This window comes from Antechinus flavipes, chromosome 3, assembly GCF_016432865.1.
Source record: "Antechinus flavipes isolate AdamAnt ecotype Samford, QLD, Australia chromosome 3, AdamAnt_v2, whole genome shotgun sequence".
Classification (NCBI taxonomy): domain Eukaryota; kingdom Metazoa; phylum Chordata; class Mammalia; order Dasyuromorphia; family Dasyuridae; genus Antechinus; species Antechinus flavipes.
The window spans coordinates 357,351,394-357,379,345 of record NC_067400.1 but is presented as its reverse complement, the minus strand read 5'-3'; the positions used below and the strand labels follow the sequence as shown (position 1 = coordinate 357,379,345).

Here is a 27,952-nt window from a genome sequence, read left to right as displayed (position 1 = left end):
TTAGTAGGCATAGTTAGAGACAAAGAGCAATTATATGGCTGCAACTTTTGACTTTCTACTTGGAGTATACTTGCCTTGGACAGCTTGGCTGTTAACCATGGCCTGCACAGTATGTTTTTCTTGGGCAGCTTGGACATTTTCCTTCTTTCCACCCCAGGTCTTGAGGGCAGGTGCTTTCAAGGCTCAGCCATAAAAAAAGTCAGGGCCCATGGCTTAGGCAAGGGGCAGGTATTGATGGCATTGAGGCTAATGGAGGTATCCTACTCCCTCTGACCCCCAGTCAGGAAGGTGATACCAGTGACTGCAGGAGGCACATTCTGGTGAAGGACAGTTATAGTTGCCATTGCCATCTCCTCAAGTGAATACTTCTAGGTGCAGCATGGACAGCAGAGACCATGTTAGGTTTTAGCAAGGTCCCTTCCAGATAAACATGGTGGTCACTCCATGTTGAAGAACCTTCTCAGTGAAATACTTAAAATATTTCAGATCATGGTCTCCATCTCTGACTCCACAATGGGACAATACCATTCTGTTGACAGATGCTGGCATATAGGGCCATTCTCCATGATAGCAAGTGGGAAGATATATTATACCAAAGACAGCTCCATCATTCTTATACTGGACATAGTGCTCACTCAAACCATCCAGACCTTAGGTGGTAACTTCACCATTGGCCCCTTTCAATGGTGGGGCATTGATGTCCACAATGCCCCCTTTGACTTTATGACTTTGGGGAAGGGACAACTATCATAAGCTTTATGGTAGAGTGTCTCATGGAAAAGGATAACACTTTTTAGATCATAAAAGAGAGGGAAAGATTCACATGTGTAAAAAATGTTTTTAAGCAGCTCTTTTTGTAGTGGCAAGGAACTGGAAACTGATTGAATGCTTATCAATTGGGGAATGGCTGAAAAGTTGTGATATATAAATGCAATGGAATATATTGATCTATAAGAAATGATGAGTAGGCTGATTTCAGAAAAGCCTGCAAAGGCTTACATGAAGTGATGCTGAGTGTAGTAAGCAGAACATGGCAAAAATAATACACAGTAACCAGATTATGTGATGATCAATTGTAAAGGACTTGGCTCTTTTCAACAATGAGGTGATTCAAGGCAATTCCAATAGACTTATGATGGAATGTGCCAGTCACATCCAGAGAGAACTATGGAGACTGAATGGGGATTAAAGCATAGTATTTTCATATTTTTTTGTGGTTGTTTACTTGGTTTTTTTTACCTTTTCTTGTATCTTTTTCTCTTTTGACCTGGTTTTTCCTTTGTAATATGACAAATGTGAAAATATGTTTTAAAAAATTGAACATATTTATTCTATATCAGATTGCTTGCTGTCTTGGGGAGAAGGAAGGTAAGGGAGGGAGGAAGAAAAATTTGAAACACAAAGCTTTACAAAAATGAATGAATGTTGAAAACTATCTTTTCAATATATTTGGGAAAATAAAATGCTACTGAAAAAACATGGCCTGAAGCTTACTTAATATTAAAAAAAAAAAAAAAACAACAGATAATGACAATTGGTTCCACCTTACAAATTGAGAAAGAAAAAACGGAAGCAATGTCAGATATTATATTTGTAGCCTCAAAGGTCACTGCCAATGACACTTGCAGTCATAAAATTAAAATATGCTTACTTTTTAGAAGGAAAACTATGGCAAATATTGAAAAGCAAAGATACCACCTTGCCAACAAAGGTCCATATAGTCTAAGCTATGGTTTTTCCAGTAGCAATGTATGGCTGTGAGACTTGGACTACAAGGAAAGCTGAGTGCCACAGAACTGACATTTTTGAATTGTTATGCTAAAAAAGACTTTTGAGAGTCTTTTGGACATTAAGGAGATCAATTCAGTGACTACATAAAAAAATTAATTCAGACTATTTGGCAGGACAAATCTTGAAGCTAAAACTTAAATACTTTGGCCCCATAATGAGAAGACAGGATTCATTGAAAAAGACCTTGATGTTGGAAAAGATTGAAGACAAAAAAAGAAGAGAATGAGATGAATAACTGTCATGGAAGCAATGAATATGATCTTAGACAGACATTGGGTGATGATGGAAAACAGAAAGGAATAGTGCTATGACCCATGGGGTCACTAAGAGTCAGACAAGACTGAACACACAAGTGACAATAACAAAATGCTACTGATCCTCAAAGATCTATCTATTCTGCCCCAACCTCTCTGCTAATTTCAAAATCTCAGATCTCCAACTGCATTTCAGATGTCAGGATCCATATATCAAGGCAACTCCTCTCTTTTTACTGTTAGGAAACATCCTGTTTTCTAGAACTAAGACATAGAAAGCAAGCTGTCTTGAGCTTCCCATAACAACAAATTGCACTCACTCTCTGGATAAACTCTGCCGCAGCAAAAATCCCCAAATTGGTTTGAATCAGTCCTAGGTGGTTCCTGAGCTCAGCCAAACACCCTCAGAAGCCATGTTTGGATCATAAAATCCTGCTATGAATCAAACCATTGTTGCTAAATGGCTATAATTTACTACAATTCCATTGCTACACATATCAAGGTTTGGCCCTAGTAAAGTGGGTCTTCTCCTAGAAGTCCTGGCACAAGTATCTTTTTCTCACCTCCATTGGAATAATGAAAGCTTTTTGCTTATGACCACTGTTAGCAATTTGGTTTTATTTATTTTATTTTTCAGAGTTAACTCTGGTCATGATAACTGGTGTGACCTCTTTGGTATTTTCAGAGTTAATAGCAGTTGCATAAAGGCTATGGTTTCATAAGCTCTGTGCCTCTTGGGTCAATTGTTTTCAGAGTTGATACAGACATCTCAAACTGATGACCAGTAGACATTTTAAACTCAATATGTCCAAAACTAACTCATTATCTTTCACCCTAAACTATATTTCTCTTTGTTCATAAGAACAGACCCTCAAGCTGAAATAGTTTTTAAAAGAAACATATTAGATCATTTGGTATAGGAGAACACACTAGAAATGGAGTAGTTCTTTCTCCTCAGATTCTGGAAGATTTACATTATTAGGATTTTGACAAAGTTTACCACACAGGAACCCTACAAGCACACAGTTAAGCAATTTTGCCAAGAGGGAAGCCTGAAAGCAAAGTAGATTGAGATAGATATGAATAACTGAAACCCAAAGCAGAAGGTTAGACTGGATCTCTCAGGATTTCCTACATGTGTGGTAAGCCAAAACAAGAATGCTTTGGACAGGTTCAGGACCCAGGGGAATCAGAAATACTAGCCATTTTTGGCATTCCTAGAGAGTTACTGGAAAGAAACAACAATTTTGGGTGTGGACAACTTTGAATCACATAAAGTTGGATTTAAACAGTTAATAAGCCTTTTACCACAACACAATAATAAATCATTTCCCCTACATATACTACTTTTCCCATTACTGTGGAGGGTAATACTATCCTTTTAATCCTTCAGACTCATGACTTAGGAATCATCTGGACTTTCCACTGTCTCCTCACAATCAATCTATTGTCAAAGCCTTCTGATTTCACTTTTATAACATCTTTCCAATATGCTCTCTTTCTATTGCTGCTACCACTTTACTGCAGGTCTTCATCCTCATTTCTGGATTATTTTAATAGTCTATTGGTGGGTCTGCTTGCCTCAAGTGTCTCCCCATTAAAGTGATTTTCCTAAACTATAGGACAACCCACCAGCTCCATTCTCAAAAAACTCCCTCTATTAGCTTCAGGATCAAACACAAAATGCTCTGTTTGGCATTCAAAGTCCCTCATAACATAACCCTCTCCTACCTTTCCAGTCTTCTTATGTCTTCTTTACTGCTTACTTTTTAATTTAGTGGCAGTAGTCTCTAAGGTGTTTCACAAACAAGACACTACATTTCTTGGCTCCAGACATCTTATCTAGCCATTCTCCTTGAATACTCTGTCTCCTAGCTTCCTGTCTTCCCCAATCCTTCTTAATTCTGGTGCCTTTTCTCTATTTATGATTTTCTAAGTATCCTGTATATAGCTTGATATCTATTATCTATATCTATATATCTTTATATTATGTTTGTATGTTTCCTCCCCCATTAGATTGCAAGTTCCTTGAGGACAGGGGCTATCTATTACTTCCTTTTGTATCCTTTGAATTTACTATAGTGCTGGGCACATGGCAGGTGCTTGATAAATATTGATTGATTGGCAGATTATTCCCAATGTCATGGTCTTAGTCACTGCTTCCTGATACTTGACTCTCCACTTGAAGATTTTTAATCATTTCATTTGTCATTGTTCTTTCTGGTAATCCTTGTGGGTCTTTCTTCTTACTATGGCTCTATTCTACTGTGGCTCTTAAGCCATAGATGCTCTCAGCAAATTCTTCCTTCTCTTTAGAAGATGGTGCTAGTTCTTAATTGAAGCTCCGATGCTTCCCCTGAAAGGTGGTGCTCAGTCTCGCTGGGTAGTTAATTCTTGGTTGTAACCCCAAGTCATTTGCCTTGTGGAATACAATATTCTAGATCCTCTGATCCTTTATTGTAGAAGCTGCCAGATCCTGGGTAATCACTGTTGCTCCTTGATATTTGAATTGCATTTGTCTGACAGCTTGCAATATTTTTTCCTTGAAATTATAGTTCTGAAGTTCCTTGGGGCTTTCCTTATGGGATCTTTTTCTGAAGATGATCAGTGCATTCTTTCAATGAGTATCTCCCCCTCTGTTTCTAGAATATCAGGGCAGTTTTCCTTGATGATCTCTTGAAGTATACTATCTGGGCTCTTTTTTTTTTTTTTATCATGTAGACTAATAATTTTTAATTTGTCTTTTTTTTAAGATCTGTTTTCCAGGTCAGCTGTTTTTCCAAGGAGGTATTTTACAATGTCTTCCATTTTTTCATTCTTTTTAGTTTGTTTGACTGTTTCTTGATATCTCATAAAATCATTAGCTTCCATTTACTGCGTCCTAGTTTTTAATGTGTGATTTTCTTTAGTTACTTTACTTTTTTTTTTTTTTTGCACTTGTCCAATTGTATTTTTAAGGAATTGCCTTCCTTTTCCAAGCTGTTGAATCTCTCCTGCACATCTCTCGTTTCTTTCCTCATTTTTTCTGCTACCTCTTTTATTTGCCTTTTAAATTTTTTCATGAGCACTTCCAAGAAGCTTTTTTAGACTTGAGACCAATTCATATCAGTCTTTGAGATTTCCTCTGTGGACATTTTGTTCTTGTCTGAATAGGTGTTTTGGTCTTCCCTGTCACCATAGTAGCTTTGTATGGTCAAGGTTCTTTTCTGTTTCTTGCTTATTTTCTTTCCTTTTCACTCCACTATCTTGGCTTCACCCCCAAAAGTTGACTTTGCTATTCTCCAATGCCAATTCTTAAGCATTAGACTTAGGAGAGAATAGACTGGGGTTCTCAGTGTTCATATTGATTATTACAGTTCTTTTACAGTTCTTTCATGTTAGGACCAGACTGACCTCCAGTTATTTACTCTTTTCTGTTCTTTCATACCAGGATTCACGGTCCTATTCTAAAAGCAATTTAATACTCCAAGGGCTATAGCAAACATTCTCCTTACCTTATCTGAAATCACTCAAGGTTATATTATTTAAACAAGCTACTCTGGCTTGAGCCTAAACTTTAGGAATCCTGAGGATAAACATGTTTTAGTACAACTATAGGCACTACCATTTTACTAATTCAATTTAGATAAATTCAGGGTAGAAAAGGAAAAATCTTTGTACAATCAACATCATATCAATTCCATGCACAATTCTGGAAGGTTGAAAGTAAAAAAGACTAACTATACTCATCTTAAAAGATAAGGTCAGAGACTGGAAGGAGACTATTCAGTTAGTAAAGCAGACATTCAAATTCAAGTATATGAAGAAAGAAATTAAAGTAACAAGGAGGTCAGTAAGGTAAAGTCATCCCTTGCCGCATCCTTCTTTCTTTTATATCTTGTCTATTATGATTAAATTTTAAAACATATGGACAAATTTGAGATAATATAAGTATAAATATAAAAAAAGAATAATGATATTCAAGATGAGTCCAAGTATCACTTATGCAGATGGCCCTATCCTGACATATATTATTCAGAAGAAGAATGAGTATTTACAATGTGTAAAGAATAGGAAAGAAAAGCTGGAATTAGAGTCAACAAAACAAAGTAAAGAATCATAAAAGAAGAAAAATGTAAATAGGAGGAAGAGTAGAAGTGGGTAACTGGCCAGAGATCATTCTTGACATTTGCTTGGAGGAGGAAATTCAGAAGATGCTGGGAAGTGAAAATAAAGTATGCAAAATAAGTTTGGAAAAAATTGTTTTAAAAATAATTTCTGGTGCCACTTTTCTTATACATTGGTTACAAATAAGTTTCTCCAAACAAGAATTATAACTTTTGTGCTAGAGACTTTTTTCTTCTATTTTCTTTTTCATTCTTTTGATATTGTTTGACTGATTCTTGATGTTTCATAGAGTCACTAATTTGCATTTGCTGGGCTAGTCTCCCCTTTTACCTAAGTGAGACAGGCTTTTTCTGAAGTACTCCTAAATTATCTTAAGCTGGGGATTTGTTTCATTCCATCTTTTTGTAGATTCTGTCAGTCCAGAATATGCTTAGAGATTTGATTTAATGATATTTCATGTGGTTTTCAAGGGAAACTGGAGAGAACTCAGGCAACTTCATGACCTTTCCATCATCTTGGTTCTGCCTCTGATTTTTTTTTTAAACAGTTCTATGAAAAAATAGAAAAGTCATAAGGCAACTCAAGTATTCTTCATAGAAGAAATGAGGGCTATGTAAGATCCATGGAAAACTGTTTTGAGTTTTAGTGATTTTGAGTTTCAACTTTAAGACAAGTAGATAGTAACAAGAGGGAAGCAATTTTCCTTTAATTCTCAATTCCACCTGCTTCTCTTCATGTTGAAAGAATAGAAAGAATGGAGTGTTCCATTGAATGAAGATTTTTTTTTAATAGAAAAGACAGTTTATAAGAAAAACATAATGAAGAAATTAGAAAGGATAAAGACCAAGAAACTAAAATGGAAAAATAAACTACTATCATAAAAAGAAATCTCAGAGGAACTCTATACCTAAAAACAGAAATCAGTGAACTTGAAAATGAGAATATTATCAAATGAATTTTTAATTTACTGCAGGAAAGAGAAGTAAGATAAAGATGAAAATTCATATGGAATTGCTTATATAAATAAATAGTTAATATCCATAGTGGAGATAACAAAATACTGTCCTTAGGGACAAGAAGACCTGGGTTCAAATCTTGCTTCAGATACCTATTAGTTGTGTGATTTGTAACCTTTGTTTGCTTAGTTTAATCATCTATAAAATTAATGAGGTGGACTCAATGACCTTTAAAGTCTTTTCCAGTTCCAAGTCCATGAAGACTCTATGAATATATGAGAAGATACAAGCAATTGTACTCTGAATGAGTCATAATAAAAGACTTTTGGAATCATACAAAATTTTGGAGATAAGAAAAGGGCAGAAATAAATGTGGTCAGGCAACAATCCTTCCTTTTTTAATTCATTCCATCCTTCCTTTCTTCCTGATTCCCTCCTTCTCTTCTTCCTTTTCTCTTTTCCTTTTCCCATCCCTCTATCTCTCCCTCTCTCTTTTCCTTTTGTTTTTCCTTCTTCCTCCCTTCCTCTTTTCTTTCTTTATTCCTTCTTTCCTCCCTCTTTTCTTTATTTTTTGTCATGCTCCTGATCAAAAATCCTCAGTGGTTTCCTCCTGCTTCCAGGATTTAAAAAAAAAAAAAAAAGATTCTACAATCTGATGTTTAAGACCTGTAAAATTATAACTCCAATCTGCTTTTTAAATTTATTTTATACTACTCAACCTTCACAATTCAGTTTTCTTGATAAAGTGGACTAGTAGCTATTCCTAAAATTCAGTATTCCATAGTCCATTTCTCTATGTTGCCCATGTATGGAATGCACTCTTTCTTCATCTACACCTCTTTGAATCCTAATCTTCATTTAAGTGTCAGTCTCCTACAAGAAAAACCTTCTCCAATTCCCTTCGTTAATAGTGTTCTCTTCTTTTTCAAATTACTGCATTTAATTTGTATTTATTTGTCTATATATATTGTGTCCTTATCTCTATAAGTTCCTTGAGGAGAATGGGATATTGGAAAAGGGGAAGGAGGATAAAGAGGAGCGCATGTCCGAGGAGAAAATATGGTAGCAAAATACTTTTGAAGAGGCATGGGGTAAAAGGAAAGAGAATAAATTTGGGGGAAATATAATTAACAATAGTAATTGTAAAAAAAAATTGAAGCAAGTTTCTCTGATGAAATATTATTGTTCTTTGGGAAATGATGAGAAGGATACTCTCAGAAAAAAACAAAAAACAAAAACCTGGTAAGTCCTCCATGAACAAAATGAAATATATTGTGTACAAAGTAATAGCAATGTTCTAGGATGACCAGCTGTAAATGACTTTGTTATTCTTAGTAGTATAATCACACACAACTACTCTAAAGGACTTATCATAAAAAATCCTATCCATAGCCAGAGAAGAAACTGATTGTTTCTGAACACAGAATTCTCTATTTCTCTCTGTGTCCCTCTCTTTATTTTTAACTTAATTTTTCTTGAAAGTTTTTATTTTCATTAGGGTGGGAGAATTATGTTTTCTTTCACAACTTTCTGGAAATGCTTTGCATAATTTCACATGTGGTTTCTTAATTGTGGATGGAGACAAGGGAGAGAACTAGAACTCAAAAATCTTAAAAACAAATATAAACAAACAAATAAATAAATATAAATATATAAAAATTCCTCGAGGACAGATGCTCTTTTGTTTTTTATCTTGGTATTGGATGGGATGGGTGCTAGATCCCCTTTCTCAAATTAACTAATCAGAGGTACTAATTAACTATTAACTAATTGCAAATAAGTACAAATGAACTAATCTTCAGGTACAAAGAGAAAATATTTATTTAGTCCCCGCAAGGAGAGGCCCAACACACCCAGGAGGCATCCCAGCTCCTCCCATGTGCTCTACCTGACCAGCAGGAAGTAGAATGCTGATTAAATAGCAAAAGACCCAAGTCTTTTTATTGGATAGTGTTTGCTTCCTGTGACTCACATCACTTCTTGTAACTTCACTAACTTCCTGCCTCCCAAGGTTGAAGACCTCATCTTCTGGCTCTGGGAATAGGGATAATATTGCTTACAAGGGAAGGTTTTTATTTGGAAGTAAAAGAATTTTGGGAGATAGGAATTGTTGTAATGTGATAGCCATGTAAAAAGGAAAGAAAAAAATCATCAATGAAACAAAAAAAGGGACAGCGATATGAGTAGAAATTCAGAAAGGCATAAGTCAAGCAGGGAATTTTGTTTTATCCTGTTAAATTTAATATGAACATTAAAACTTTATGTAACATATAGCCTATATCAAATTGCTAGCTTTCTCGCTGAAGGAGTAGGGGAAGGAGAGAGAGAGAAAATGTACAAATTCAAAAATTTTTTTAAATGTTAAATTTTTTTAATAATTGGAAAAATATTAAATCTTTTTAAACTATGTATAACAGAAATTTAAATTTTAATATATAATCTTGTTTTTGTTCCTTTGTGCAAACATTTATATTTGTTAATGCTTAAGTTAATAATGAAAAATAAAAAGAAATAAATAACATTTTACATTTTTCCCAGAGATAAAAGACAGAAAGATCCTATACACACTAAAATATTATAGTAGCATTTTTTTTTTTACTAGTAAAAAATACTAAACAAAATAGTGGAAATAAAGTAGGTACTCGATTCACAAAGTGATAATCAAATTCATACTAATGTGATAAATTATTATATGATAAAAAAGGATAATTATGAAGAATTCAGAGAAGCACAGGAAGCCTTCTGTGAAATGATAAGCAGAATTAGAAAGACATACATAATGACTGTACGAATAAAAATAGAATGAATAACAACCAAAAATCCTGAATGGTGCATATTTACAACTTAGATATGGGATGTTGAATATCTTTTCAATTGTCAGATATGGTTGATGGATTGGTTTTGTTGAATTGGGTTTTTTATTTTTAGTTTTCATTCCTTTTCTTCTCTTCATTTAAAAAAAGTGAGGGAAGTCATGGGAAAAATATTTTCAGAAATAAATGTAAGAAATAAAGTACTGTTAAAATAAAATAAAATGTTTATTTTTTTTCTTTTTTCAATTAAATGTCACTTTAGAAAACAGAAGAAAATAGGAAAGGTAAAGAATCACAATCTGGGGAATTAGAGATAATCTGCTGTAAATATATATATATATATATATATATATTACTTGTTAATTTAATTGATCTGTATTCTTAGTGGTATATACACCCCTCCTTTGGTGTAGATGAAAACCTGTCCATGCTTTCTTATCCAGTGTGATTTGTATCTAAATCCATGTGCAAAGTCTCCCCAAAGGAGCTACTGAGCACACTAGAGACTTTCCTTGTGTCAAGCCTAAAAATATGTCAGTAAGGAGAACAGAAAAACAAAGTACAACATTGAATAGAGGAAGGAAAAACAAGTGAAGAGGGAAATGAAAATCTGAAAGTGTCACATTTACAAGAAATGTATATATGCAATTTTCTTTTGGCTTTGGAGGTGAGAGATGAATTGCACATATACATAATCTATAGATACCTTTTGTAGTTTAAAAATGATAATGAGATAAAATATATGATACTACTTTTAAAAGTATAAAACACTGTTCAAATGAGAGATCTTATGATATGTTGGAAAAGAGGTTTTCTCCTGAAACATAACTTACATTGGAATTATTGCTAATATTTTATTTTAATTTTTTTGTGAACTGGGGAAATCTTGAAAGGTGGCTTCTCAGCAACTGATCTGAATTCAAAAAACAAATTGTATTAATTTTCCTAGTTTGGCAAGACTGGTACATAATATAATTAGCCATAAGGAGTGGAAACATTCTAAATATATGTGCCAAAAAAAGGTTTGCAAGATTTTTTTTAAAAAGTATTTTGGGAAAAAAGTCATAGTGAGCATGAACAAGATAAGTAATATTAATTAAATATTTATGCTATGTCTGGAGACATTATGCTGGCAATTTTTTTTTAACTTACAAAAATCAATGTTCTTTTTTTCCTCCTAGTAGATATTTTGCTTTCACTTCATTCTTTTGTGTCCTTTTTGGTCCTCTTACCTCTGTAGCCCTTCCTTACCAATGAGTTTTCAGAACTTGTATTTGAGAACCTAAACCTTCTACCACAAATGTAGGAATATATGATTATACAACCATCAGATTATGGAGAAAAGCAACAGAGGCTTTTGGGCTTCCTATGATCTAGTCAATTTCCAGTTTGCCATGAGAGTTAAGTGAGGTGAAAAGCTAAAGCACTAGCCTAGAATAATGAAATGTAGGTCCAGATAGTCTGACAGTGCTAAACACAGAAATCACAGGAACAAATTTAGGGAATACAAAGTTCCTGGTCATAGCTAAAATTTTCAAAGATGTCCCACAACTAGATCTATACTAGCTCTTCTACTAAATTCAGAATTCTAATCTTTACCACAGCTCTCTATACCTATCAAGTCCCAGGATACTGAGTTTCTTATTTCTGGCGATCCTTTTGAGAACTAAAGCCTCAGATACTAGGCTTTTTACTGCCTAGACTCTGTCTAGAAATAAAGGCTCCAGACAGCAGGCCTAAGAAGAAGCCAAACATAGCTTCTGACTATTCATCATCCTTTACCATCTTGGAATGAGGCAAAGAAACTGGTGCTGAATGTGAATTCCATCAGTATTTTGGACACCTAATTATGATATACTTATTGCTGCAAGTGCCCTTTCCACCTTGTTATCTTAGTGTTGAATGAGGAGAAAAAAAAAAAAAACTGATACCATTGCCATCCTCTATCACAAGAAGAAGAAATTGATCCAATCCAGTGATACTTCCCCTCCCTATGGCTAGCAAACTCCTACTTTCTCTAATTGTTATAATTCAGAATCACTGGCTGCCTAGATAAAAACATTTCTTCTGCATCCATGCCAGCCCTATTCTTCCCAAGTCCTTTACCTATTCTCTCTTCCTTTTCCACCTTACCCTCAGGAACAGTTCATTCTATCATTAATAATCTATACCTCTTCCTATAACTTTACTTTCATCTTCTTGTATTTATTCAAACTTGCATCTCCAATACTGCCATCTCCAATACTGGGTGCATCTGCTTTCACTCTCTCTAACTCCTGGAAAAAAAATAAGCATACTTCTTATATCTTATATCTGTTTACAAACTACTTTTCTTCTATTCCGCAATTTCTTCCCTTTAAGTTTATTCCATTCATTTATATCACCTCCAACCAGATCCTTATTGTAGTCACTTATCTGCCCCTAAGTCACACAAGGAGTTCATAGACTTTCTCATCTCCCCAACTCCTGTTGGCATATTTGGGAACTTCAACATCAAAGATAATATTTCCTCAAACACCTGGTATTTCAGTTCATCAGCCTTTTCACCTTCCATGATTTGCAACTTCACATTATTTCAATTAGGGATGGCTGTATCCTTGATCTCACCACCATTATCCATTACTGTTTACCACTTTGATCCAGAATTGATATTTTTCTATCCTACTAAAATTTCTGTCTTCTTCCTTTTTTTCTTTTTATCAAGGGTGTCATCATTTTTACAGTCATCTATCTTTCCAACCCTAAAATCATCCTTGACTCTTCTTTTTCCCTTAACTCCCAATTAGTTACTAGGTCTTGTCAAACTACTTCCATAACATAAATCACATTTGTTCCTTTCTCTCTACTCACATAGTTACTAACCTAGCTTAGAACATTTCTGGGCCATTGAAATAGCTTCATAATTGCTCTTCCTTCCTCTGGTCTCTCTTCTTCTCTACTATATCATCCTCACAACTGCCACATTATAGAAGGACAGAATTTTAGAGTTGGAAGGGACTACCTAATCCAAAGCATTCCCAGAAAACATAATGTTATAACATAGACAAAAAGTGGTCACCCAGTCTCCACTTAAAGAACTATAATGAGAAATACTGTACTTCTAATCTTAGACCACTCTAATTGGAAAGAAGTCTTGTCTTTATATTAAATTCAAGTGTACTTCTTTACAACTCTGTGAATTGCATTTCATTCAACCCCTTCAATTATCATAGAACAAATTCAGTCCTAAATGATATTCCTGAAGTTCACAGAGCTCTCTACTAGCTACCTCTTAGTTTTAGTTAAATATAAACTCCTCTGACATATGAAGCTTTTAACAACCTGACTCAAATTTACTTTTCTAGATTTTTATATCACTCTCCTTCCTTCTATGTTTCAAACTGAACTAGCTACTGGTCCCCTCTCCTCTTGTTGTGATTTATACTGATTTAATCCCTTATCTGGAATGCTTTCCCTCTGTACCTTCACCTTTTGAAATTCCAAAGCTTAAAAAGGAAATTGTGCCCCTAAAATAACTAAACTTCTTCTTTTTTTAAAATTATAGCTTTTTATTTACAAGTTATATGCATGGGTAATTTTACAGCATTGATAATTGCCAAACCTTTTGTTCCAATTTTTCCCCTCCTTCCTACCACCCCCTCCCCCAGATGGCAGGTTGACCAATATATGTTAAATATGGTAAAGTATATGTTAAATACAATGTAAGTATACATGTCCAAATAGTTATTTTGCTATGCAAAAATAATCGGACTTTAAAATAGTGTACTATTAGCCTGTGAAGGAAATAAAAAATGCAGATGGACAAAAATAGAGGGATTGGGAATTCTATGTAGTGGTTCATAGTCATCTCCCAGAGTTCTTTTGCTGGGTGTAGCTGGTTCAATTCATTACTGCTCTATTGGAACTGATTTGTTTCATCTCATTATTGAAGAGAGCCACATCCAACAGAATTGATCATCATATAGTATTGTTGGTGAAGTATATAATCTCCTGGTCCTGCTCATTTCACTCAGCATCAGTTCATGTAAGTCTCTCCAGGCCTTTCTGAAATCATCCTGTTGGTCATTTCTTACACAACAATAATATTCCATAATATTCATATACCACAATTTATTCAGCCATTCTCCAATTGATGAGCATCCACTCAGTTTTCAGTTTCTAGCCAACACAAAAAGGGCTGCCACAAACATTCTTGCACATACAGGAATAACTAAACTTCTGATGGATGTGGCTCTTCTCAGCAATGAGATGATTCAGGACAGTTCCAATGATCTTGTGATGATGAGAGCCATTTACACCCAGAGAAAGGACTGTGGGAACTGAGCGTGTATCACAACATAGCATTTTCACTTCTTTTGTTGTTGTTTGCTTGAATTTTATTTTATTTTTATTTTTTCTTTTTTGATTTGATTTTTCTTGTGCAAGATAATTGTATAAATATGTGTGCCTATATTCGATTTACATATATATTGCCATGTTTTTTTTTTTAAAAAGAATTCTAATAAATATAGTGGCCAGCCATAATTCCGAAAGACTTATGAAACATGCCTCCTGACAAAAAAAGTATTAGATTAAATCATTTTAACTTTAATGATATGTAAATATTTGTTGGACATAACTAATGAAAGAATTTCTTTTGCTTAACTGTTCATATTTGATTGAAAGTTTGTGTTTTTCTTTCTTTTTTTTTTAATGATAGGTGAGGAGATAAAAATCAAGTTTTGTTATTGAAAAAATAAAATTGAATTAAAAAAAAGATTTTCCAAGGCTAAATTCAAATGTTAACACACATATGAAGCCAATTCTGATACCCATTATTAATGTTTCTTCTCCACATTTCTTTGAATTTATTTTACATTTGTTTTGTATCTACCTATGTTTATACATATATATGTATGTATGTATATGTTGTTCTCCCTCTTCCTCCCTATCTCTTGTAGACTATAAACATGTTATACTTCCTCTCACTTAACCAAGAGCACACAAACATCTACAGCTTATCAGAGTTTTTTTCCTCTCAATAAAAGGAAGTGGAAAGGCAGAGCAAAGTTTATGCAAATCAACTTTATCCTACTGCTAGTTTCTTTTGCATTTCATGCTAGTTCTTATACGAAGGATTGTCTTCAGGGCAAAATTATGAAGTGATCAAAATATTTAAAAAAAATTTTCTTTCTTCATGCCTCTTCTTTGCTTCATTTACTGCTAGATTTGCAGGACTATTTTCATTTTTGTCATTGTATTTTTAGTATCTAAGTGAGAAATAGCATGTAGTAGTATATAAAGTCATCCTTGGAACCTTAAAGATCTAAGTTCAGGTTCTGACTCTGACATGTACTAATTAAATATATGACCCTTGACCTCCTCAGTGCTCTAGACAATCATCCAAGATTATATAGATTGCAAAGACTGAAAGTGTAATATGATGATAAAGAGTAAATTCTAATAACTGGAGAGTTAAAAAAATGTAGTTTCCTGCAATAGTAAACTCATATCCCTATATAAATAAATATGGTACATATGTATATATGCATAGATAGTGTATATACATATGTATGCACTCAAACTGGGAAGTTAAGAGATTGTAACCTTTCTAGGACTTCATCTTCCTTATTTGTAAAGTGAATGAGATTAAACTAGATGATTTCTAAAGTCTCTCCTAGCTCTATTAGTCTATGGCTCCTATTCTTCCTTTCAGGCAAAGGTTTGCCTCTCTTAATACATCATTGCACCATTTAACATAGTTTTAGGTAAGGTAATGGACTTTATTGATTAGAGAATCAGCCTTTAGTAAAAAAAAAAAAAAAAAAAAACACAAAACAATTAGCTGTTGTGACAGAACAGCTGATGATCAGTATTTGGGTTCAAATTACAAGGTGCTGGAAATGACCATAGCCAGATTTATAAAGCTAGAGTTGTTCACTAAAGGATACAAAAAATCAAGTGGAAACCAATGGCTCATTCTCTCTAATCCTAAATGATAGGATAGGTACTCATAGCCTTAGCTCCCTCTACTCAGAGAGGTGCTTCTAGCTTCACTAAAGGTATGTAACAAGTAGCAGGAAATTGCCCAGTGATGAGCAGAGACATTCTGGGGAGCAGTTCCATTCTAGGAAGAAGTAAAGAGAGGTTGGGAGGGGGAGGAAATATTGCCAGTGCCTTTATGATTTATTTCCTGGGAGCCATTATATGAGATATGGTAGAATGGAGGGAGAAGCAAGGGCCAGAAGAAATTGGGACTAATCTCTTGTTCCCCTAATCTCTATCTTGTGTAAATTTCTTGAGGGCAGGACCTGTCTCATTCTTGTTTTTGTGTCTAGGCATTTAATACCAAGACTGCCATATGATAAACTTAAAATACTGTTTGATTAGGCTGAAGGACTTCAAAGAAAGACATTGCTAGGAAATAGAAATATTAGGGAAAAATAAAAACTTAAGATGTGAATGGCATGCAGGGTATGCAGAACCTCAGGATAAATATTACAGACTACCATACTGGTATTTATGGAGGTGTTCTATGCTTATACAGTATAGTGATACTCCATATTCCAATATGGCTTATCTTTTCTTCAGGTTATACTATATTTATAAGCCTCTGGCTTTTTGAGCTTTCAGTTGAAATTTCCAAGTCTCTAGACAATACTTTTCAACCAGCACAATGTCCATTAATATGGCTCTTCTTAGTGCTAAAACTAATCTAGTGAACCAATCTGAGCTAAACTATTAATGGTTTGATGACAACATCTAAGCTAGAGCAGCAGCCTTCATAATTTTAACCAAAGAAATAAGCAATTGAGACATTTCTTCAATATCAGTGGCATAGGACCAGCCGTACAAACAGATGAAGAAGGATCCTATTGTAAAGGGCAGGAACTCTGGAGAAATATATTAAGGCTCAGTATGATTGATTTAATCCTAAAGCAAGATGTTAACTCAGGGGAATTAAGATAATGATTCTCTAGTTTACATGTACTTAGTACTTAGTATAGTTCTATAAGTTGACATCTGTTCTATAAGATTGACACCTATAATGATGTACTTGTAATAGGGTATTTAAACTGAAGACAAAGTCAGCCACAAAGATTCCATCTTTGATCAACCTCTTGGTGGCTCTCCTGCCTCCTGCACTCTTAGAGAGAAGCCCTGACCAGCCTCTGATGGCTCTCCTACCCCCTGCATTCCTCCACTGAAACCAAGATCCATTCCGGAGGGCCTTCAGAAAGCTAGCTGGGCCCCGGGTGAAAGAGACAGACTGTGAAGGAGATAATAGACTTTGGACTTCATTCCGGATATTTTTGTGGTGATTATTCTGCTTAGACCAAGGCTTATCCCTAGACCTCCAGAAAGCTAACCAGAACATTACATCCTATGGTTTGGTTTCATGAACACCCAGGAAAAGCCATACCAGTTATTTGCTGAATAAATTGTAATAGGATAAAGAGAACATGGACATACTGTTCAGGAGAGTAAGAGAACAGAAAAAAGGTGCTTGAGACATAAACTAATAGATACAGTCAGTAATACTTAAAGATGATAATACACAAACTTTGCCTGTCATTATTTTATTTATGACTCTTAGTAAGGATCTATTTTTACATGTAGTGGTTTTCTGACAGATGCTTATTCTGACTAATGCCAAGGTTGACTTTGCCTCTTACCTCTGAGATTTGCTTCAATGAAGCAAAGATGATATTTGCATCAAAAACATATAAGAAGTACAATGTCCTAATCATGTAAACCATATGTGGAGTGCCATGTCCTGACACTCATCATGAAACATTAGCCATTACATAAAACAAAGAAGACTATTTTTTAAATTTAATTTTTAATTTTTTTTTTAAAGAGGAAACAGATCTAAAGAGGTAGTGACTGACAAAGGCAAGCTTTGAATTCAGGTTTGTCAACTGCAGATGATCTTGTTTTTATTATTTATTTTGCCACCTTATTGTTAATTTCCTAAGCTAATAAAATCATAAATCAGATTAAACAAAAAGACTATTTTCTGACATTTCTCTCAAAGGGTTCAAGCTTTGCCTATTCAATTTAGATATTTTGCAACTTCTCTGGATCTCACTATAAAATAAACCATGACAGTTCTTACTTGGTGAAAAAGGTCAAAATTGAATAGCAAGGGAGTGGGGTCTCTCATAGAGTGGCTGGGGTCAGCAGGTAAAAGTTGACTGAAATGCATTAGCTTTCATGATTATTACCTTGAACAAATGATTAGATCTTTTATGTTCAGTGGTAAATCTAGTCGAAACTATTTTGGGCACAGTGAGCGTGGGCATAATTTTCTATTCCCTCTGTTCTATTCCCCATGGCTCTTCTACCCAGGGGGAGGAACACAGACAAAGCTTTAAATGAACTGCTAAAGGCCCACTATTTAAAAAAAAAATTAAAATGCTTACAAGTGCCTCTTTTGTGTACTTTGAAATAACATATAGATGAAGCAATTTTACACCCCCTTAGGACATCAGTGGGCCTATGCCACAATATCTTCACAACTTCCTATATAGCTGCAACACTGAGCTTTTTTGCTTTTTGCCTGATAATTGCATAGGATTTGTCATCTGCTCTGTCTTAGCCTTGGATGAATGGAAGTAGGCAGACCATAAAAAGTCCAAACTTGGAATCTGGTTAAACAAGAGAAGTCTGATGGATATTTCTGGTCTGGGCAGCAAAGAGACCAGTTAAGATGCTGAGTGATCATTCCAGATCTAAATCTAGTACCCTTTAAGAAAGTCAGTCACAGACATAAAGTCCTAGACATAGAATTTGGAGTTGAAAGAGATCTTAAAAGACCTTTTGGTCCAAGCTTCTGATAAAGATGAGAAAACTGAGGGCTCCATTGGTTATGTAACTTGCCCCAAAACACATAGCTAAGCAGAGCTGGAATTCAAATTGGGGTCTTTTGATTACACAAACAGTGATTATTCTTACCACAAGGGCAGCTAAGTGGTGCAGTGGATAGTGTACTGGATCTGGCATCAGGAAGACCTGACTTCAAATCCAATCTTAGATACGTATTAGCTGTGTGACTTTAGGCAACCTTACTAGATTTACCAGGCACTTAACCTTGTTTGCCTCAGTTTCCTCATATATAAAATGAATTGGAGAAGGAATGGCCAACCATTCCACTATCTTTGCCTAGAAAACCTCAAATATGGTCACATAAAGTCAGACATGATTGAAATAACTGAATACTACCACCACCCACAACAAAAATTATTACCACTACCATACTATGCTTCAACAACATAAACATTTCTAAGGACAGACTCTCTTCCTGGTTGCTTAGTATACATAAGTAATGTGCTCGATACATATTGAGAGAAAGAAAGGCAAAATTCTGCATTTCAATATAGAATTTAGAACTTAGGATTTGAAATAAGGAATATGGAATTGAAAGTCTGATGCTGATGCTTATCTATATGATAAGGCATTTAACCTCAAATCCTCAATTTCCTTAGTGGTAAAATGGGAACAAGATTTAGGAACACCCATTATAATCTCATTTGATCCTCCCAAACATCACTGTGAAGTAGTTACTAATATTATCCCTAATTTATGTAAGTCAATTTCCTCTTATATGAAAAAGGCTTTGCAAACCTTAAAACAACACACATTTATAATCATCATCATAGTTATAGTTATTAAAAAGTAAAGGTCTATTCTAAAATATATAAAGAATTGATTCAAATTTATAAGAATATAAGCCATTTTCCAACTGATAAATGGTCAAAGGATATGAATAGACAATTTTCAGATGAAGAAATTAAAACTATTTCTAATCATATGGGAAGGTGCTCTAAATCATTTTTAATCTGAGAAATGCAAATTAAGACAACTCTGAGATACCACTACACATCTCTCAGATTGGCTAGAGTGACAGGGAAAGATAATGCAGAATGTTGGAGAAGATGTGGGAAAACTGTGATACTAATACATTGTTGGTGGAGTTGTGAATGGATCCAGTCATTCTGGAGAACAATTTGGAACTATGTTCAAAAAGTTATCAAACTGTGAATACCCTTTGACCCAGCAGTGTTTCTATTGGACCTATATCCCAAAGAAATCTTAAAGGAGGGAAAGGGACCCACATGTGCAAAAATGTTTATGGAAGCTCTTTTTGTAGTGTCAAGAAACTGGAAACTGAGTGGATACTGATCAGTTGGAGAATGGCTGAATAAGTTATGGTATATAAATGTTATGGAATATTACTGTTCCATAAAAAACAACCAGCAGGATGATTTCAGAGAGGCCTAGAGAAACTTCCATGAACTGATGCTAAGTGAAATGAGCAGAAACAGGCGATCACCATATATAACAACATCAGTATTATACAAGGATCAATTCTGATAAACATGACTCTTTCCAACAATGAGATGATTGATACCAGGTCCAATGATCTTGTGATGAAGAGAGCCATCCACACCCAGAGAGAGGACTGTGGGAACTGAGTGTGGACCACAACATAACATTTTCACTCTTTGTTGTTCCCTTGAATTTTGTTTTCTTACTCCTTTACTTTCTTTTTTTTTTTATCTGATTTCTCTTATGCAGGAAGAGAATTGTATACATATGTTTATACATATCGGATTTAACATATATTTTAACATGTTTAACATATATTGAATTGCTTGCCATCTAGGGGAGAGGGTGGGAGGAAGGAGCAGAAAATCTGAAACACAAGGCTATGCAAGGGTCAATGTCAAATTATCTGTGCATATGTTTTGAAAATAAAAAGCTTTATAAAGGAAAAAAAAGAGGCAAAAATCTGGGGCTTCCTGGGAGCAATCCATTATTATAACAAATTAGATATGTTCAAAATGTCCCGAGAGGAGTTTGTAAATCTCTTTTTCCATTTTATTATTTCTTGAACAAGTATGGAATTCCTAGACAAATTGAAATCTTGAAAAGTTGCATACTCCAACGTGTACTACATATTTGTTGTCCTATTGACAATGTGTTGATATTGAAGTTCACAGCTAGTTACCACTTGAACAACATTCTCATATCTGTCTTTAAAAAGGGGCTACACATGTACTACAGGCTGGAGAGGTCAGATACAGAGGAAAGAAAGTCTGACTAGGTTCTCTGCAAAGAGTACTGAGCAACCATGTATTCTTTGGCCCTTGGATAGCAGGGGAAGGAAATAGTGGCAATGTGGCAAGGAGTTTCTGAAATAATATAGGGACTTCAGGAAATTATGCTGGTAATAGCAAAGCAGCAGTGATATAATAAGATATGACCTATCAGACCAAACTATAGAGTTCCTTAACCAAAGAGAGGTGTTTCCTTACCTTTGATTCTCAAAGCTCTTGGTTTCAGGACCTCTCTACACACTTAAAAATTATTAAAGACCTCATCTTTATATGAGTCCCTTCTCTTCCTTTAAGATCTCTTTGGGATATAAATCCAGTAGAAAACACTGTTGGCTCAAAGGATATGCAGAGTTTGATAACTTTTTGAGTATAATTCCAAATTGATCTCCAGAATGGTTGGATCCATTCACAATTGCACCAAGAATATCAGTGTCCCAGTTTTCCCTCTTCCCCTCCAATATTTGTCATTATCTTTTCTTGTCATCTTAGCCAATTTGACATATGTGTAGCGGTATCTCAGACTTAATTTGCATTTCTCTGATCAATAGTGATTTGGAACAGTTAAAAATTATTGAGGACCTCATCTATACTTTCCAAAACAAGCAAAAAACATTTAGTAAGAAGTGTCATTGCTTTACTTTGTTGTTGTTGTTATTGCAAATCTCATTCATTACTGACTTAATAGAAGACAGATGGATTCTATATCTGCCACTGCATTCTAAGTATTGTGCTATGTTGTTTTGGTTGAAGTATATGGAAAAAAATCTGGCCTTAAACAGATATTTAATTGGGAAAATAAGGAGCATTTTTAATAGGAAAACAAGGTCTTAGTTATGTAACCCTATTCCTAAAAGACCTCAGGGTCACCCAGAAGACTGTGAACCACACTTTGAGAACCATTGCTCTAGATCAGGAGGGTCAAGCACATGGCCTGCAATGTCCCGAAGTGCAGAACAATAAAATATTGTTGGGAAATATTTAACAAATATTTAATAATAATCATATTTAATGATAAAATATAATAAAACAGAGACAATAGTACATTTTAAAATGAAGTCGATAAGTGGTCCAGTGGGATCCTTATGTACAGGTTAATGCTCTCTTCTATTTGAGTTTGTCATTACTGATGTCTAAACTAGACTAAATCAAAGACCTGTTCAAGCTTTGCTCAAGCTGGAACTTTAAAACAATCAGACACTTGTCAAATAGATTGTAAAGATCTGAGAGAGAAGGTAAAAAATTTTTAGTGATCTTAAGTTCTTCTCTTATTTAAGGAGACCTCAACCCCAAAGCAGAATTAAAACTCTAGAGAACTATATAGGAGGCTCTCAACCAGGCAGACTTCACCATAGGAATGTGTTGCCTAGAAAACTTGTATTATTTCCCTTTGTGGTTATGGGAATGGGATGTGTTTAGATGGGTAGAAAGTCAGGCAGTACATTTATGTCTTCCACATTGAAGAAATTAGGAAATGCTCTTGAGTGCCTTCAAGGTCTAGAAAATCTGCATAAAATTCTCTGGCCCTCCCTTTGTACCAAAGTCTATACTTTAACTTTTTCTTTTCCTTTTACAAGGTGTTTCCAACAATTTATTGTAAAATTTGAGTTAATATTATATAATATACAATATTTTAGGCATTTCTGAGGTTTTTTTTTTTAACTTTTTCTATGTCATCTGCTGGCCTTCAAGAATTGTCTGCAGCTGCAGCTTCCACAAAACTCCCAAAATTTCTATTTAATTTCTTTTTTTTTTTCCTATTTAATTTCTTATGCCAACTCTCATTGTATTGAAACCATAATGGGGAAAGTTGCGGTATGGAAGGGATAACTGTTCTGTTCTGTATGGAGTACTGTATAAATCTGTGGGAGGCAGAGACTCATCAGAAAAGAAAGAAAAGTAGTTTTCATCATGAGACAGGGTAAGTACTTTGCTTTTTCCTATCTCAAATTCAATCTCAAATTCAATGATTTATTAAAGTACTTCCAAGGAAGCTGAAGGTCCATTTCTTTTTCTGTGCAGAAATTTGATGTTTTTGGATAGGAATTGGCAAGAAGTATGAGACATAGGAAGAATTTTGTAGAATTTTCCCCCCATTTCACTTAGTTCATATGAATTCAGAGCTTTTGTAATGGACTGACCATGGGTCAAAATAAGTGTAAGCCTTAGTAAATTCCTTGAGAGTAGGGATTATATTACATTTTAATTTATATAACCCTTGATTCAAAAAGTTATTTGCATGACTCTTCTCATTAGTGGAAATTGTTATTTAAGCGCTTCCAATACTGATTACATAATGACTTTTTTTTTTTTTTTCTGAAGCATTTGGGGTTAAGTGACTTGCCCAGGATCACACAGCTAGAAAGTGTTAAGTGTCTGAGATCAGATTTGAACTCCGGTCCTCCTGACTTCATGGCTGGTGCTCCACACACTGTGCCACCTCCCTGCCCCTACATAATGACTTTTAGAAAATGAACTATTACAAGTATTGCTAATATTTAAGCAGTCTTTAAAAACTAGTTAACAAACTATTTTTAAAATCTTTTGACTAATCATCTGGACAATTTCCGTGCACTTTGAATCTGAGCAGTAGAAGTAAGTGGTATTATGTAAGCATGAATTTATTTTTAGTGATCTTCAAGACTTTACCAAAATACAGGTGATATACAAAACTGTCAACAAGAATAGTAATACTTTCAAACATTAATAACAGAAATATGACTATGTAATTTTTAAAACATGAATCTCTAATTAATGATAAATAATCTCTAATCAAATTCAACCAAAAACTTCTAAATAAAAAAAATCCACTGTGACTATTAGAAACTACTAAAAAAGAGGCAGCCAGATGGCATAGTGGATAAAGTGCTGACCCTGAAGTCAGAAGGACCTGAGTTCAAATTTGACCTCAGACACTTAATACTTCCTAGCTGTGTGAACCTGGGAAAGTCACTTAACCCAATTGCCTCAACAAAAACAAACAAACAAAAATTATTTAAAAATATAAAGTGAGTGTTTCCCAAAAAAGAAGAAAAGGTGAGAATAGCAATACTGAAGTTGGCTATGAAACCTGAACATATTACATACACACAACATATTATAAACCTGAACATATAGACATTTAACTTGTCTTCCCTTCTTCCTATTCCTCCCATCTTGTCATTTTTATAGTCATTGTTGCTATCATGCCTCTTCCCTCTACCAGTATTCTGAACATGGGACTTCCAGAATTGATTTCCCTGTTCTGAAGAAAAATTGATCTATTCAGCTTTGGAACTACCGTAGGGCTGAACCATCTCAATGAGTGACTGAGAAAGTACAGATTTACTTATCTTTTACAACCTGTTCAATCTAGCCCTTCCCAGATCTCTTCTCCCCCACTGCCACCCCTACATTTTCCATCCCTTGTTCTAGGTTCAATAATCAAGTAAAAATATCATTCCTCCAGGAAAGGTGTATAAATTGACTGAGCTATGAATCAGCTTACCATCTTTGTGGCTTTCCAGCCCCAAATTCCCATTCTTGGATACCATTCCTCTATCTTGTTGTCTCCTTCATTACAATGTTAGGCTTTGTTGAGGCAAACACCTTTTCACTTTTAGAATTTATATCCCTAGTGTTTAGCAAAATGCCTGGCATATGTATGCACTTAAATGCTTTAGCATTCATTCATTGACTCAATCAATTATTCAAAACAATGTATATAGGAAATAGGGTTAAGAGAAATCTCATTAGAAGTTTCACACTGCCAAAATGTTTGTGGCAGCCCTGTTTGTAGTGGCTAGAAATTGGAAATTGAATGGATGCCCATCAATTGGAGAATGGCTGGGTAAATTGTGGTATGTGAATGTTATGGAATATTATTGTTCTGTAAGAAATGACCAGCAGGATGAATACAGAGGGGCTTGGAGAGACTTACATGAACTGATGCTAAGTGAGATGAGCAGAACCAGGAGATCACTTTACACTTCAACAACGATATTGTATGAGGACATATTCTGATGGAAGTGGATTTATTTGACAAAGAGACCTAACTCAGTTTCAATTGATAAGTGATGGACAGAAGCAGCTACACCCAAAGAAAGAACACTGGGAAACGAATGTGAACTATTTGCATTTTTGTTTTTCTTCCCGGGTTATTTTTACCTTCTGAATCCAATTCTCCCTGTGCAAGAAGAGAATTGTTCGGTTCTGCAAACATATATTGTATCTAGGATATACTGCAACATATCTAACATATATAGGACTGCTTGCCATCTAGGGGAGGGGGTGGAGGGAGGGAGGGGAAAAATCGGAACAAAAGCGAGTGCAAGGGATAATGTATAAAAATTACCCTGGCATGGATTCTGTCAATATAAAGTTATTATAAAATAAAATAAAATATTAAAAAAAAGTTTCACCCTTTGCTTAAATATTGATAGGAAATAGCAAGCTTTTTCTAAAATTGCCATTAACAATGACACAACTGCAACTCTGGAAAAGAGTGAAGAATATCTAAATAAGAAGAATATGATAATGTACTAAGCACATAGAAGAAGTTTAGAATATTAAGAATGTCCATACTTGTTTTTAAAAATATCTATTGAAGATAAATAATTCAATCAAAAAAGGAAATTTTATAACCTCAGGTTCTCGAGGGTTTGGACTATTTTGGTCTTTGTTCAGTTCTCAATGTATAGCAATATAAGGTATTTAATAATTCTTTTTTTATGTTGAACAAATAAAAGAATTTCAATATTTTGAAATAGAGACTGTATAATGCACAATATAAAATGAAAAATTCATTTGGCAATAATCCAGTTCATTTAATTTGTGTACACAATCAGATTATTCTTTTTGCCTGAAATTTTATTTGTTTTCTGTCTCCAAAAAGGATATTGACTAGGCAATTACTAAATTATCATTTGGAACAATGTAGAACCTTTCTAATAACAGGAAGCATTTTGATGTTTTACTATTTATTTCTACTTGTGTCTACTTTTAAAAAAAAATCAACAACTTGTCAGTATATTTCTGACCCTTCAGACTTATGGAGACAGTTCAATTCAATATATGTTTATTTAGTGCCATTCTGTGTAAGGCATTTTAAGTTAAATATACAAATAAAGCAAAGGCTTACATTGCTGTATGGCACTGAGTAAATCACTTAAACTCTGTTAGCCTGAATTTCATCAACTGTTAAATGGGGATAATAAAGCATTTATTTCCTAAAGTTGTGAGGATCAAATGAGATAATAGTTTAAAGTGTTTACTTAGCACAGTGCCTAGCATATAGAAGGTGCTATATAAATGCCTATTTTCTTCTTTTCTTCCTTTTCTGCTTACATGATACTGAAAGGAAATAAGCTGAACACATGATATAGAGTAGATAGTGAAGGGATAAAGAAGGATTTAGGCAAATAACTAGGAATATTTGAAGTAGGGGAGAATATCCATACTTGGATTATGCAGATTAAGGGAAAGAAGAACAAGGGAAGCTTCCCAAAAGTAGTCCACAGGATCTGGGTCTTGAAGAAGGATAAAAATTCTGACAAACTGAAAGAAAATGATTTTTTTCCCCTAGTTAATAGGGTTAAGTGACTTACCCAGGGTCACACACTTGGAGCTAGCATTCAAAGGGTAAAGAAAAATGGCTTGCTTGTGCAAAGGCATGGGAAGGACATGAACTGAGGAAACAGTAAATAGTAATATTTGTCTGGAACTGTTTGAAGGTCAGGGAAATAAAATAGTACTAGAGTATCGAGCTAGATTGTAGAGGATCTTAAAATGACAATCTAATGAATTTGTGTGCAGTAGGGAATCTACTGAAAGTTTTTTAGCAGGGCTTTGATGTGGTCAGATTTTTGCCTTAGAAAAATAATTTTAAGAGTTATATAAAGCATATATTAAATAGAGAAAAAAAACTAACAATAGTAAGAACAACTAAGGCTATTGTGGTAGTAGAATTTAGCAAAATTTGAAACTGTTTATGAGAGATGAGGAAGAGGGATGCATTAAGATGATTTTAGGTTCTGAACTTTGAAGTCTGTGAGGAGCCCTCAAGAGAAATAGGAAAATTTAGAGGGACACGTTTTAAAAGGAAAGATGGACTCTATTTTGCATTCAAGTCAAGGTGTCAATGGAATATCAAGTTGGAGGTATCCCATACTTATCTTTCATATTCACATTGTAGCAAATACTTTTCATTTCACTATTTCAGAGCAAGTCTACATCTACCCCTGAGAGTTCTGGAGATACTTCAGAAAATGTGGCTTTTTTCTTCTCTAATTTTAATCAATTTGAGCCCCCAATATAGGTTTCTGTTCCTATTCCCCCTTCAACCACTTCAGTGCCAGTTAACCAATTAACATCAATTAAATTTTATAAAGTTATCATTGACTTCAAAGATATAGCAAGAACAGAAGAAATACATCCTCCACATGCAAAAGTGCACACACACATCATTGGGAGACCCAATTCTCATTCTCTATAGAGAGTGAATTCAGACTTAATTTAATTAATTTCTACATTAGTCTTACCAAATTCACATCCAAATTCCCATTGATGCTAGATAAATCTTTGTCTCAACTACTGATGGGCTCCAGAAGGTTGTCCTTTCTTTTTCAATGCATAGAAGCCATAAAGATTGCAAAATCTTGGCACAGATTTTCACTCCTAGATATGCTCATGGCTTGCTTCCCTTAAGACCTTCCAAAGCTCATAAAATCATAGTCATCTCTTACTTCCTTACCTAGGACAAAAGAAAACAAACAAAAGTAAAAAAAACAAAACAAAACCCCAAAACTCAAAGAATTCAAGGGCTGTGTTCTTGGGGCCCATTTTGGCCTAATGTAAGGAGGGTTTCTCTTCTCTTACCAGATCCTGTCAACCAAGAAGTCACACAAAGAAAAGTTGTTGAGGCTTTCATGCATTTTGACTGTAACTTCAGTTCT

The 27,952-nt window shown here is 34.5% G+C and overlaps 1 pseudogene; it reads right to left on the bottom strand.

Annotated features, from left to right (window-relative positions):
• LOC127557239 (fructose-bisphosphate aldolase C-like) lies at nt 1-27,931 on the bottom strand (annotated as a pseudogene).
• Between the last annotated feature and the right edge of the window lie 21 nt (nt 27,932-27,952).